Source organism: Balaenoptera borealis (assembly GCF_965194805.1).
Source record: "Balaenoptera borealis genome assembly, chromosome: 2".
Classification (NCBI taxonomy): Eukaryota; Metazoa; Chordata; class Mammalia; order Artiodactyla; family Balaenopteridae; genus Balaenoptera; species Balaenoptera borealis.
In genome coordinates, this window is record NC_138867.1 from 158,245,585 (window position 1) to 158,260,512 (window position 14,928).

The following is a 14,928-nucleotide window of genomic DNA, read 5'->3' on the forward strand; positions in this document are numbered from 1 at the left end:
GTAAAATGGGAATGGTTCAATACCGCATGTATTTGCACATATATTTGTTTATGCCAGTTTTCTGGGTTCTGTGAGGAATAAAAAAAGGAATTAATAGGACAATATCCTCCCTCTTAATAACTTCCTATCTCAATGGGAACCTCCTATCTGATGGGGACTTTCTGTCTCAGGACACGAGACAGATCACAGTATGTACATAATTGAAAGATCGAGAGGCACAGACATGAGATGCTAGCAGAGATCGGGGTCACTGTGGGCTGGAGGAAGGCTCTGTAGACAATGTGGTGCTTAAACTGAGTCCTGAAGTTGGAAGGATCTGGAATCGGAGGGCTAGGCACTCCTGATTCTGATGGAAGGAACAGGTATGTTCATAGAACCAACTTGTCTGTCCCTAGATTCCCTGTTCCTACACTGCGGGGACCTGCCTTCTTGTTTTCGTGCCCGTCTGCCCTGCACTGCAGTCTCCTACCCCCAAATCTTTTTGGTATCGGGCTCTCCTCTCCCCTTTCCTCTCACTGGCAGTGACCAGCCCTGTCAGCTGTGCCCATTGTCCGGGAGATGTTTCCCTTGGCTCTCCCAGGAGGACCAGATGTCCTAGTACAACGGGAGCAATGAACGTGGCAGGAAGGGCTTGGGCTCTGAGCTCACACTGACTTGAGTCTGGATCCTGCTCTGACTGTGGACCTGGGCAAACCAGTTGACAAGTTGAGCCCCCCGATCCTCTCCTCTAACCTGAGGGTGATAATCCCCACCTCGCAAAGCTGTTTTCAGGAGGAAACAAGATAATGCATGGGTCTGGTGCAGGTGAAGACTCTCCCAAAATACTAGTTCCAACTTTTCCCCAGTTCATTTCAGCTAAGCGCAATGGATGGCAAAGAGAACCAGCCAGGGGGCCAGAGCGAAAGCCCTCACACCATGGAAGCTGATCACACTGGCCTTGGTTCCTGGTTCCTGGGTCAAGGAGAGGTATCTTTTGGATGAGTGACTTATCCACTGGGAGCTGCACTTTCCTCCTCTGTCAAACAGAGGTATCCAGGATCCCCCCAGGGCCGTGCTCAGCGTGAAACTAGACAATGCAGGTGAAGAGTTGCACCCGGTGGCTGGAGTATAGAAAGTGCTAGCTATGGTGACCGCGGCTGATCCAAGGCCTCAGAAATGGTACCCTCCATGGCATCGGGCAGAACTTTTGTACCAACCTTAGAAAGATGATGAAACAAGTTGGAAATGGCATCAGGTCTTTGCATGGAGTGGCTCACCATCTCTAATAACGGTATCTGCAGGCCGGAAGCATGTTTGGAAATAGGACTCGGGAGCCCGGATGTAACTGATTTGCTTGCGTTGCCCTTTGGAGCTCATGCACACATCCTGCCCTCCTCAGAATTCACACAATCCCAAGAGCTCATCATATCTGGAGAAAAGAGTAACCAAACCTGAGGCAGCTCGCATTCTAGGGCGCTTTGTTCACTGACCTTAAAAACAAACCCAGCACGCTGACAACAACCCACCAGCCTGCTTCAGGCGGGGCAGAGCCCAGGGACTAGAGAGTTCTCCTCACCTCTGATCAGAGTGACAGCAGCAGAGATCAAAGTTTAAGGCACTGATTATCTTTCTGGTTCGGGGTGCCCAGCGGGACTAAAGGGGCTTGGAGCCCAGAGAGGGTGGTTGGGTAGAACTGAAAAAGGAAGGCCGCTCAGCTGATAACAAAGCCAACCCCACTGAAGTTTTAATCAGGGCTCTGAGTGCCCCGGGCCTTCTCTGCGACTCACCTGGAGGGCCTGGTTCAGTTATTTTCAGACTTCTCAGGTCCATGGAGGTTTGGCGGGCATGAGGAACAGAACAGAGGGACCCAACTGGAATAAGTCCCCAGGAATAGAACTGCTTGCAGGAAAATCAAAGTAATAAATATCTGGACATATTTGCATGCTTCTAGACCGGCTTAAAATGCATCATGTTACCGGAACCTGCCCTTATGATGGGAAAGTGGGCCATGAAACTGATAAGAACAGGAAGGTGTTCACCCCCTCTCCCTCAATGATATTTGACAGCAATAATTATTATTATGATAACAACAGAAGCAACTTACACTGATTGAGTCCTTCCTATGTGCCAGGCAGTTTTCCAGGCACTTGACATACATTAATGCATTTAATCCTCACCACAACTCTATGAGGTAGCGTGCTAATATCGATTTTACAGAGGGGGAAACAGGAGGCTCAAAGAGCAAGTGCAAGAACCAAGAGATAATATTCTTAGACCAGTGTGGTCCCAGCCATCAAAGAGCCTGCAGTCCAGTGATGGGTCATTAGGTTTGAGGAGTGGATAAATGAATCAATCAGTAGCTGTAGGCAGACCATTATGCATGACGTGAACGCAAATAAGAGATGCAGACAATTAGAAAGGAGAGATTGTCTGAGCCTGAAAAGATTGGTAGGATTCCAACAGTTGATCAAGATGGAAGGGGGAAGAAGGGACTTCTGGTGGAGGTCACTGCTCAGGAAAAGCCCGAAGCAAGTCTGGACGAAAGGATCCTAGTGTGGCTGGACTTGGGATTCATAGAAGGCAGGGCTAGGAAAGGGAGGTGGAGCTGGATTGGGAGGCCTTGAATGCCGAGTGGAAGGGACTAGGTCTTTTTTGGTCAACTGTAGGGCACAACTGAAGTTTGGAGCCCTGGAGGCCCAGGACACTGCTCTTCCTCTTGGCTTAGGGAAGGAAGTAGAAGGAACAAAGGTGACCTTTGGAGTCAGGCAGTCGGCTTTAATCTTGATCTTCCTCACACATTTGCTCTGTCTTCCTTGAGGAAGTTACCCAACTTCTCCAAGCAAAGCAGATACTTACCTGCATTTCAGAGGTTTTTGGAGACCATTAGATATGATAATGTATGTAAAGTGTAAGGTGTATAGTAGGTGTTCCATGATGGTGGCCAATATTATTTACTAATAATATGAACTCTCTTGTTTATTTTCTTTTTTGTACCTGTTTCCAAAAGCAGGTCTGCAGACTCCTAGGGATTCCCCCAGACACTGTTAGGGGGTTCTTGAGGTTAAAACTGTTTTCATAATAACTCTGGGACATTACTTGCATTTTTCATCCTGTTGATATTTGGACTGGTGGTGAGTAAAACTGCTGGCATCTTAGTACAAATCAAGGAAGCAGCACCAAAGTGTACAAGGAATCATTGTGTCCTTCACTATCATACATATACCAGCTTCACTTAAGAATGTCCTAAATGAAGCAGTAAAATGATTAACTTTAGAAATCTCCTCCCTTGAGTACCTGTCTTTTTAATGATCTGTGTTTAGAAAAAAAAAAAAAAAAAAAGAAAGCTACATAGAAAGCACTTCTGCCGCATACCAAAGCACAATGGTTGAAGGTAAGGACGAGAAAAACACGTGTAATTGAATTGTCCACTGGATTGGTCACTTTTTTAATGGCACATCATTTTTACTTCAAAGAACAGCTGACACACCAGGGTTTTCAAATTTGGGCAGATATTTTCTCAAAAATGAACAAAGTGAGCCTATCACTTTAATGAAAGCAACAGGCAGTATTTGTCACCAGTGATAAAATTCAAGCTGTTAAGTGAAAACTAGAAGTTTGGAAAACTTTATCTGCCACTCTGAGCTTGACATCTTCTCATGAAACAGTCTCTGATGAGAACTATGGTGATACTAATGAATTTGAATTTTTGATGCTGTGTAATGTGTCAGTATTTGGAAGATCTGCAAGGTCAGTGAAGCAATCCTTTTCAAATGAACAATGTTATAAAATGTTATAAAAAATCATGCCTGGGTAAAAGATCCATTCAAAGTCCAGGACAGACCAGTGGATTTTAATGTGACAGAGTAAAAGAGTTCATCAACATGGTTCAGATCTTCCATTGCAACAACCCCTAACACTTGTCAAGTTTTGGTATAGTACCAAAGAATATCCATCATTATCTGAAAAGGCGATTAAAATACTTCTTCCTTTTCCAACTACATATCTGTGTGAGGCCAGGTTTTCTTTATACACTTAAACCAGAAAAAGATACTGCAACAAACCAATTGCAGAAGCAGATCTGAGAATCTGGTTGTCTTCCATTAAGCTGGACATTGAAGAGATTTACAAATATATGAAACAATGACATTTTTCTTAATGAAATGTCTTCTTTCTGTAAAATAGTTTAGTTTCATAAAATATGGTACATGTGAATATGTAATGGGTTTGTTATTATTTTTAATTTATTTATTTTTTTTAGGTATATGGCAAAGTGATTCAGTTCATATATATGTGTTTTTTTTCAGATTGTTTTTCAGGTTATCACAAGGTATTGAATATAGTTCCCTGTGCAGTATAGTAAATCCTTGTTGCTTATCTATTTTATGTATAGTAGTAGTAGTAGTTTTATGTATAGTAGTAGTATCTGTTAATCCCACACTCCTAATTTATCCCTCCTCTCTTCCTTTCCCCTTTGGTAACCATGTTATTATTATTTTTAAACGAATGAATGAATGAATGAATATTTGCATAATTCTTCAATTTTAGTTTCTTATATGATAAATAGAAGCAAAAGTGCTTTGGGGTCCTCAATAACTGTTAAGTATGTAAAGACCGAAGATTTTTGAGAGAGGCTGCCTCATGGCCTGGCACATAGTAGGTACTCATTAAATAGGTGTGGAGTCCAGGCCTTTGGGGGTGATGGCAGGCCAGGCCGCCTGGTCCCCATGTCACTCTGTTTCTCTGTTCGTTGAAGGACAGTGTCTGGACTGCCTGGTCCTCCCTCCTGTGACTCTAAGCAGGGGCTGGACGTGGTGACCTTGGAGCTCCCTCAAACCAAGTTCTGCTGCCCAGTTTATGCTAAGTAGGATTACCCGTGAGCCCTCACATCCACATCCCGAATCGCCTCTGCAGACTGCAGGTTCTGATTCCATTTGTTTTCGGCCTTTATCGCTGGGTTTAGGCCAGATTGGGAAGCCTGCAGAGTTGCTGAGACAGTAATTTGCAATTAAATGTAAGACATGTTAGGGGTCAGGCCTGAGGCAGATGTGTAGGCTATTTTTATAGATGGGCCACTTAAGAAGAGTAAAGGTGGACCACTTAGCACTAGGGCCTTCCTCGGCCTGGCTTGGGATACTGCCTTGTGCAGGAGGGGAAATGCTGATTACGCTCTCCTTGCTCAAAGGCAGAAAGAGGTGGGGGAGCGGTGACTCTTCCCTGACACCCGGCCATCCAATCTCCTCTCTCCTTCTCTCCTTCTCTGGGCTGCTCCCCGTGGGCCTGAAAGAGAGCATCTTCCCCAGTGGCCTGAGCAGCTGCCCATCATCAGAGTCAAAGCCGTGATCCACTTGAGGAAACAGCAATGGGGCCTGGGAACAAAGCTAATTAGCTAATGTACTAAGACATATAAATAAAGAAATCCAACCACCTCCAAGGTTGGCTTGTGGAGGTTGAGGTGACCCTGGGGCTTCAGTGCCGCCAGGGCCCTTGGAGAAGGTCGGATGCACCCGGGCTCCCTTTGCTTGGGTCTTATTGGGGTGGGAACCGCTGGGGAGACAGGGCTGGTTGCACCGCTGGTTGGGGACAAATGCTTTTGGACAGCGTCTTAGGTGGAGTTTCTCAGGCAACAGACTCTGAGACAGATGGGGTTTGGGGGAGCGGGCTTGGGAAGCACACCTGTGAGGGAGGGAGTGGAGCGAGGCTAGCCAGAGAAGGTGGGCTGGGGTGCAGCTGCAACAGAGGCCCCGGCCCATCCCCCGGGGAGCTTTGGTGGCCCTGCAGAGTTGTCCTGAATTGAATCCAGGGGTTTCAGTTTTGTTCCCCCATAATGGTCAGTCCCTGCTTGCCGGCTGCCCCCAGGGGGAATGACTAGAACTGACATCCATGCAGTTCTCTGCGGTCTAGTGCAATTCCCAGTGAAGGACTCAGTGAGGGCCACCAGCAGCCGATAGCGCTGGAAGCCAGAGGGACGAGTGCCTGGGTCCCGATGGGCCATCTGGGCAGTGTACCATGGCACAGCCCACAGAGGCAATCGGAGGCCATTTGAGGATGCAGGGAACAGAGGGATGCAAGTCAAAGCATGCAGGGAGCTGGAAACAGCAAGTTTCATTTAAAAATAAGTATTGCTTCAAAGGAACCACAGAAGATACTCAATGCATATCTGTTGAATGGCTGGATGAAAGAATGAATAGAAAAATGAAATTGTATATGGGAATCCAATATGTACAAAGGATAGAATTGCTCTTGGGCAGGTATTTAACCTTTCTGTGCTTCAAATTTCTCATCCATAAAATGGGACTAGTAATGGCACCATCGTCATCAATGTTTTTGTGAGGATGAAGTAATTTAATATGTGTAAATGCTTAGAACAGTGCCTCGTGCATGATAAGAGCTATATAAATGTTCACTCTGATGGTGGTTGTTAGTACCATTGCAAGGGTTGTGGTTATTGCTGTTACGCGAAGTGCTCGCCCATCGCGGCAGGCCCCAGGTACAGCCGTGGAGCTCGAGGTCTCCAACGAGCATAGTAACAAACCAACAGCTGCCGGGAATGGTGGAGACACGTGTATGGGGTTTGGGGTTTGGCTCAGATTTTGGTTAGGACAGAGTTTCCCCAAGTGTTGGGGACACTAGTAGTGTCTGGGGTTCCTGTAGTGGGGGACGCAGACAAAGCATCAGAGAGAGCATCTCTCAACCCTGATTATATCAAGAAGCTCTCAGGCTGGTGCTGGGGTGTCCCTAACGCCTCCCCAACAGTAGCTCTTCTCTCTTTTTAACGACAACGAGAGAGCAGGCTGCAGACTTAGCAGCTCCCCGAGTTGCAGAACCTGGCTGGGTTTCAAGGAACGTTATCTTGTTTTCAATGTTCTTATTTTTATGATGATCATCTATCTATAGCAAGTGAAACCTATTTTGCAGTTGCTACGATGAGAGAAAGATTCTTCTTAACATAAATTTTATAAAATAGAAATCGGTGAGTTGATTTAAGGAAAAATGTGACATCACTAAGAGCCCAGGTCCCACATGGATATGGCAACCATGCAAGGGGTTTCCACGAGTAACTGAAGTCTGAGAAGCCCTGGGTTTAAGGAAGCAGACAGGAAGTGTGAGGGAGGCAGACTTGGCAGGACTGGAACCTGCTTCCATCGCTTTGCACACGGAGAATGCCCCTGCCTTCTCACCTCTGTGCGGCTTGGATCCAACACACCCTTCCCATCCTGGCTCCAGGGCCACTTCCTTCACCAGGTTTTCCCTGGTTCCATCCCAGGTGACAGTTACCTGTCTCCCTGCTCTATCCCCATAGCACTTAGGAGGCAGTGAGGCTTTTCTGTTCTGTTAGAGTAGGGCACCCCCAGTTCCAGTCGTTTGCAGTGAGCACAGCACAGAGCATGCAGCAGGTGCTCAATGAATGTTCACTCTGAATCTGCACCTTACTAAACCATGGCCAGGTGATAAGCACGTGCACTGCTCCAGGTAAATGGAGCCGGAGATGGAACCCATGGCAGAGTGCTGTGGGACCCCCAGCTGCCCGTTGCATGGGCATCCTGTGGTTTAAGACTTTGCAGTGATTGCACACAGCTCAAGCTGGACTTGGTGGGTGGGAAGTGGGCCTGAGGGCTGGGCGGTGAAGGCCAGAGGCGGGCAGCCACTATCCCTGTTTCTGTGAGGTGCCGTGGGCAGCTAAGGGCCATGGGAGTTCATCAGAACTGATGTCTGTGGCAGCTCTTGTCCTGTCATCTGCTCTTATCAAAGCCACTCATCCTCCTTCTCCCTCCTCAGGACACTGCCGTGTCCTCCTCCCCATCGTAGATGACTAGTGCTCTGCCCTGGTGGTCCTAGCTGCTCATTAGGAGGGGACAGGAGCTTTCTTCTCTCAACACCATGATTACCTTTCTCCTGTTCCCATCTGGGGAGAGATAGTTTGGCCTGGTAGGAAGCTCCCCAGGGTACCCTGATGCCATGCAGACTGGGTTTTGAACCCTAGCTCCTCCAATGATGGCCTTGTGACCTTGGCCAAGTGACCTCCCTCTTGGAGTCTCAGGTTCTCCATCCTGATCCCTGCACTCCAGGTTGTACCAACGGGACCGGCATAGTGATGGGCGTGTGGCAGGAGCTCCTGCTCCACAAAGCTTGGGTTCCTTCGCCTGCTGTGCTCCAAGGTTGCAGTGGGGTGTGGGGGGTGGCATGGCTTGGGAGGAAAATGCTGAAGGGGAGGTGCCCCTGCCCCCCTTGTAATGGCTGCAAACGAAGAGTTTGATTTCCTCTTAAAATGGAAAATCCAGAATTTGTAATCCTCAAATTTTAGTGAGCGTAAGCACCGTCTGAGGATGCTTCCTAAAATGCAGATTCCTGGGTGCTGCCTCCCGAGAGTCTGGGTGGGGCTGGAGAAGGCACTTTAAATAGTCCCCTCAGGTGTCTACGGCAGGTGGTGCCTGGGAACACCTCTAAGAGCCCTGCCCTACGTCACAGGGCTGGGCCGTCTAGTTCAGAGGTCACAGCTGGGGGACCACCCCTCGAAACTGAGAGTTTTCCATTTCTATTCAGCTTTCTGGTTCTTTGGGAAAATGTGAAGCATTGGCGATCGTGGGCCTGCCGTCCTACCTGACAAGGGGCCGGAGCTGGGTTGCTCCTGTTCCCTTCACACGGGGCTGCCGTTGCTATTTAAAGTCCTGGCCTAAACTCTGGTGTCATTGGCATTTGCGGGCTCTGGCTGGTCCAGTCCCCTCAACCCACAGATCAGGAAACTGAAGTCCAGAGCGAAAATAGCTCAGGCGTGGAGAGCCAGGTTTGGTGAGGCTGCAGAAAGCAAAGGCCAAGATGGGAGCGTGAGGAGAGATAGTCCTCACGATGTTACTTGAACTTCTGGATTCAGCTTGTTTCATGAGTTAAAAGTACCCACCCCACCTCGGGTCGCCAGATGAAACACAGGTTGGCCAGTTAAATTCGAATTTCAGAGAAACAATAACTCTTTTTTTCTATAAGTATGCCCCATGAAATATTTGAGACCTATCTGTACTAAAAATTATCAGTTGTTTATCTGAAATTCAGATTTAACTGAGCATCCTGTATTTCTGTATTTTTATTTGCTAAATCTGGAACCCCAACCTCACGCCTCTTTTGGGCTGAAGCCAGTCTGGTTGGGTTTCTGAGTCTTACAACTAAAGGGATCCCAGTGGAAGCAGGCAGTTGAGAAATGACTCAACTTGCCTGGTGTCACAAGGCCAGCAAGTCACAGTGGCTGGATTGGAACTCAAGTCTGTGACTCAGGAACCTGTGATTACTCCTCCGAGAGGCTGGGGTGTGGCGGAGAACAGATGATCGGAAGCTCATGTGACAGAATTGGGCTTGAACAGAACGTGGGGCAAGGAAGAGGGCGAAGAGAGAAGGAGATGGGGACTTGTACCTTTGCTGACTGAGAGATGACAGTAGTTTTCATTACTATTTGCTAATTCGCTCACTAAATATTTATCAAGTACCTGTCAGGGACAAGGCACTGTGCTTGTTTCTCTGATATCTGGAATGGGCTGCTACTATCCTTGTGTATCTTTGGCATTGTACAGGATGGGAGAGGGATGCTCAGCGAGGCCACAGGGCTGGGAGCTGAGGGAACTGGGGTTTTTCCAGGCCTCCTGAGCTCCACGCCCCACCCTGCCAGCCCACATGGAGGCCAGTCTGCTCTGCCACTTGCTGCATGTTCAAACCTGACTCCCCATCCCCTGCCTGGGCAAAACAATGCAAGTTGAAATTGCTGGTAAAGGCTCAGGCTGCACCCGCCCTTGGCAGGTGCATCTGTTGTGAAATAGCTGATGTTTAATCCTGACAGCCTGTGTCCCACACCTGGCCGCAGCCCTCCTTGCACACCCCTAGTGTGGGTGCCCAGCTGTGTCTCCTTTCTGTGTTGTGGGATGGAGGATGCTGGGGGAGGGGGATAGGAGCTCTGGGCCTCAGCAATGCTGGAAGTTGGATCCAGGCCTCTGGTGCCATGGTGACGGTTACTATAGAAACACACGGGCTGCACTCAGCACTCCTACCGGGATCTGTGGGGGGTTTTCATAGACTGGAGTTGATAGAGAGGGGGGACTCAGTAGTGGTTAGAGCCCTCCTTCCACAGTGAGGGACAGGTCTGTTCTTGGGGCTGCCCCACCTGTGTCTCCATCTGCCTCTGCTGCCACTTCCCCTCCCATCCCCTCCCGTTACCCCGAACAGTCTCCAGTCCAGGTGGCTTTGGCTGTGGCACTCTCAGCCTGGAGGACCCAGGCTTCTTCCCTTGGCAAATTCCTACTCATCCTCCAAGCCTCATCCTGATACTCTGTTTCATTCAGCAAATATTTATTGAGTGTCTGCCAAGTACAGGACACTGTTCTGGCCACTGGGGACCAAGACAGACAAGGGCCCTGCTCTCATGGAGCTGCCAGTCTCGGTGGAGAAACAGGCATGAAGGAAGCACCCAAGTAAGTGCACAAGAATATATTCTGACGGTGCCATGGGGAGAGCGAGGAGGGTGACGAGGCAGACAGTACGGGCCTGTAGGGATTGGGGGTCAGGGAAGGTGTGCCTAAGGAGTGACATCTGTCGTCTCTGCACCCTCCAGCTATCTCACCTGCATAGTCTGGTCTCTGAATCACAGCACTGATGACACTATAATGTCACTGCCTGTCTCCCACCCTAAACTGCTTCCTCCTTGAAGGCAGGAGCAAGGTGTCATTTGTCTCTGTGTCCCCAAGGTCTGGTGCATAACAGGGACTTGATAGGGCACACACACTTACCGGCTGTGACCCATGGGTCAGGCAGTGTCACACATGGCCTCCCATTTCCTCTTCATCTTGAGTCCAGGACGTAAGTATAATTTGATTATTTCCTATCACTTTAGAAATAGTGGAGCCAAGCTCAGCCAGGTTAGGAAACTAGCTTCACGCCCCGCCTAGTCCACAGAAGGGCTGAGAGTCAAACCTGGTCCGTCCTCTTCGTGCTCCTTTTATGTAATGTGGTAACAGCTTTATGGAGATATAATTCACACACCGTACAATCCACCCTTTTAAAGCGTACAGGTTAATGGCTTTTAGTTTATTCACAGAGTTGTGAAAACATCAGAACAATCAGTTTTAGAACATTTCAATTGCAGCCCCTCAGACAACCAAATTCCTCCAGCCAGGGCCCCCAACCTGAGCCTCGTGGGAGGGCTTGAAGTTCAGAAGTTGGCTGCAGTTGTAAATTTAGAGCTGAGGGGTTCTGCGTGGGATGGTTGCCTCTCTCTTGGCATAGCAATAATGAGCTTTTGCTTGTTGGCATTTTAAATGTATATGCTTGGCTTCTCTGAATTAAGACACTGATTCTCTACTGAAAATCTCAAAACAACCTACGGACAAATAAGTTGAATTCCAGGAGAGCCTTCAGAAGGCTTTCCTCGCTGGGACATGGCGGGTGCTGTCCCTGTAGTGGCTCAGAATGTCTGGAATTCACCAGACTCTGCATTTTTAAAGCCCGAAGCTTTCTGGAAGCCTGACTTTGTGGCATGTGCTGGCATAGAAGGGACTGCAGCCAGGAGGAACCGGGGACTCTGTGAACCCCAGGACCACTCTGTCCCCACTCTTCATGAAGGGCCCGTGGTGACCAGTTTAACCCATATGTCCAGATCACTTAGCCCCAGAACCAGTGAGTGGAGTAGGCGATGGATTTATCCTTTCCTCAGTGCCAGGGGAGGCTCCATTGCCCCAAATTTTCACATCTTTCCCCCCTCCCTCCTTCAACTAACCACAAGTGCCTGAAATTCACCTCTGAAGATGTATTTATTAAACTATTGAATGGGAGCGGTTTAACTTTTCCCCCAGCTTGGTGCACGAAAGAGGTCACGTGTCGTTTTACCATGCACACCACAGCCCCCAGTCGCCCAGTTTAGCAGAAGGTTTAGAATCTCTCTCCTGGCTCCATCTCTCCCTCCCTTGGGATCGTGCAAGAGATTCAAGTTCTTCATTGGTCTCCAGGGGTCAGGCTGCAGTCACAGATGGGTGAGGCGAGCTCTGGAGAACCTTACCAGTTCTTGCATCCTTTTGCTCATGGCCAGCTCTGCATTCTCTTTCCCTGCTCAGAAACAGGAACCAAACCTGGCCAGTTGAAGCAGGAAAGGATTTCTAAAAGGTTGCTTGTTGGCTAGCTTCCAGAGTCTTTCCGAGGGCCAGAGACCCAGGCTTGGAGGTCGCTCAGCTAGGAACAACTTCCAAAACCACACGACTCTTCCTCCACTGGGTACAGACACTGCCACTGGCACCACCAACACTAGCAGGGCTGGACCCTGCATCTGGGCCTGCTGTTGCCACTGGAAACCGGATTCAGCTCGTGGCTGCAATGCCCTCCATACAGTCCCTGCTTCCCTGTGTCATTAGTGCCCATGCTGTCCTGAGAGGGCATGTCTGATAGGAGAAGCCTAGCTCACGTGCCATCTCCCTAGCTACACTTCACCAGAGGCTGGGAAGTGAATTTCAGCTTTTGTAGTGGGAGGTGGTCTCTGCCCCCCGGGTAGACTCACGGGGTGGCGAATTCTCCCTAAAATGAGCCACTCAAATGAATACTCAGTTACCAACGGTTTCTATGCAGATCTGTCCATCTCCACCCTGTACCTCTGTTCCATGGGATTTGAAGAGCGACAGCCATTGGCCCCTCCTTCCCCCTTCCCCCAGGACCATGAGTGTCTGCCTGGCATTTCTATAACTAAGATGAGCCACGCATGACTGCACAGAGTAAAGAAGCCTCCTTCAAGGTGACCATAAAACCCACATGGACCCAAGTGGGAGGAGCTGTCCCCCACAGGAAATCAGGGTACCGTTTCCAAAAGATGGGATTCTGGGCAGGAAAAACCACACATGTTCACCACAGCTGAGGAATCCTGGGGCAAATCAGTTAGGAAACAAAAGTAACGCATTAGAGAAGACACGGAGGGGTCTCAGCGAGTACCAGTGTCTTCAGTGGAATGATCTGGAATGCGCATGGCTCTCAGCCTGTTCTTACACCCCTGTTGCCCCCTCAGGATTCCCTTTCCTCTCCTCTTTGTCTTTCAGGGGAGGCCTTTCCCCATTCCATCCTACCTGTTCCGGAGAGGCTGTGATGCCCTCATATGGGCCTTCATCCCTGACAGGTGGTGCGCTCTGGGCTTAGAGGTTGGGCTTTGGATTTGAGCAGATCTGGGTTCTGCTTGGACTCTGCTCCTTTCTTTTTTTTAAAAAATTTTTTGACCACACTGTGTGGCGTGCGGGATCCTAGTTCCCCGACCAGGGATCGAACCTGCGCCTCCTGCAGTGGAAGCACGGAGTCCCAACCACTGGACCACCAGAGAAGTCCCAGACTCTGCTCCTTTTTTGTAAGTTGGGCAGCTTTACCTTTCTCAGCCTCGGTTTCTTCACCTATAGCATAAATAAAATGATAGTATTTATGTCCTAGGATTGTTTTGAACTTTAAATGAGATTGTTCAGGTAAAGTATGTAACAGTGCACGGCACAATAACTTGATAAAAGGCAGTCGTTTAATATTACTGATGGTAGCATAAATAATCATTATTATCATTTAAGAGTTGGGGCAAGTTATTCACCACCTCTGCGCCTCAGTTTCCCCCACAGTAAAGGGTGTGAAAATATGGGTCCCCTGTTGCTTGAACCGTGTTTAGTGCAGAGCAGTGGTCCAGGAAATGTTCATTATTCAGTGACATCATAACGAAGCTTTCACAAATGTCTGTGGAATGAGGGAAGGGATTATTTTACAGGGGGATTGGTGCTTGTAGCTGTTCAGGGTGAGGTGGAAGGGATGCGCGATTACTGACTCTATGGGCAAAGCATCTTGGGCCGGAGGGACCCCAGGGGCACTGTGTGGGCCTTGATCAGTGTAGCACTTCCTAGGATTTTGACGTCCTCTTTCCGTTCTTTCACGGCTCCGGCATCCAAGGTCACCTCGTTATGGTTCTGTGTGAAGACAGTACCCCAAAGGGGCCATCGATTTGGAACATCTGATCGGCTTTCTGAGTCGGATCCACTAGCTTGTAAAATCCAATAAATGTCAAAGATCTGTCAGGCCCATTAACCTCTGGAGGTCTATGAAAAGACTCTGCTTTTGCTAAGGAGATTCTGTTTCTGTCACACAGACGCCAGGGCGGCCAATTCTAAAAACCCTGGGATTTAGGAAGTTAGGAAGGGGGCAGGTTTAAAACGGGATCCCCTGGTCTCTACCAGTTTTGCCTTAAGACTCTGCCACGTCTTCCACTGGTACATACAGAGCCTCTGTCAACATGACCAGCCCTGTGGTAGGTATGTGGGTGGGTGGCCTCCTCCAGGAAACGGTCCAGAACTTCTTCACCTGCTTCCAAGAAAACGAACCCAGTCCTTCCCTTCAAAATAACCCTCCCCCGTCTCGGTTTTACCCCTTACAACACTGAAGCATGATTATTTGCTGCACGTCGGTCCCTTCCATTAGTTTATGAGGGCCGCAAGAGTGGAGTGTTTGTAGGGATCTCTTTGACAAGAAGTGAGGGAAACCCGAACCCAAATTACTTTAGCAGGAAAGGAAATTTGGTTGGCGCATCTGTCACAAGCCCTCCCCATGCATGACAAGACGGGCGCTGGCCGATCCCATGTGACGGCAGGGCTGCCTGCAGCAGCTGCCGGCATCCTGCGGCCAGCCTAACATTCCTGTGAAAAGGGACTTTCTTCCCCAGTAGAGCCAGCCAGTCTGCCAGGCTGATTTCCGTTGGCCCAGCCTGAATCCACCTTCCAATCCCCATGCATTCCTCTGGCGAAGCACTTAGCGTGTTGTGCTGTAATTACTGCTTTGCTTGCCTGTTTCCCACCTGGAACTGTGAGTTCCCTGATGGTTGGAACCAATTCCATCTTCCCAGTGCCTAGGTTAAGGCCTGGCACGCAGTGAGCACTTACTAAACGTGTTATGAATGAAGTTAACGTTGTTGACAGTCTT